Below are 315 nucleotides of genomic sequence, written 5' to 3'. Positions count from 1 at the left end.
GTATTATATTTGTGAATAAAACCAACTTAATTCTAAAGTACGACGTTTTACTCAAACAAACATACGTCATAGCCTACTAAATGATAAGTGTGAAGGTTAAAACTTATATAAATACCAAGATTTAGCGGCAAACTAAAGGCTCTAATATCCAACTACATAGATTTAGTAGGAGCAGTAATCCTCTTCTAATGCCCACCTTGAATAATGCTATTCGTATGTAAAAATTTGTTATTAAAATCATTCATTAATATATTTATGTATAAATATATATGTAGTTTAATTTAGTTTAATGTGTTTTTATAGATAAAATATAAA

General features: G+C 25.4%; 1 protein-coding gene across 1 annotated transcript in view; it reads right to left on the bottom strand.

Moving 5' to 3' along the window:
* The window catches only part of LOC107477273 (uncharacterized), a 10,533-nt gene that overhangs the window by 8,247 nt on the left and 1,971 nt on the right, over window positions 1–315 (bottom strand). The gene's annotated exons all lie outside the window — the stretch shown is intronic.

The sequence above is a fragment of the Arachis duranensis genome, chromosome 3 (assembly GCF_000817695.3).
Source record: "Arachis duranensis cultivar V14167 chromosome 3, aradu.V14167.gnm2.J7QH, whole genome shotgun sequence".
In the NCBI taxonomy this organism is placed as follows: Eukaryota; Viridiplantae; Streptophyta; class Magnoliopsida; order Fabales; family Fabaceae; genus Arachis; species Arachis duranensis.
The sequence above is the reverse complement of the archived record's forward strand: the minus strand, read 5'-3'. Positions and strand labels throughout refer to the sequence as shown.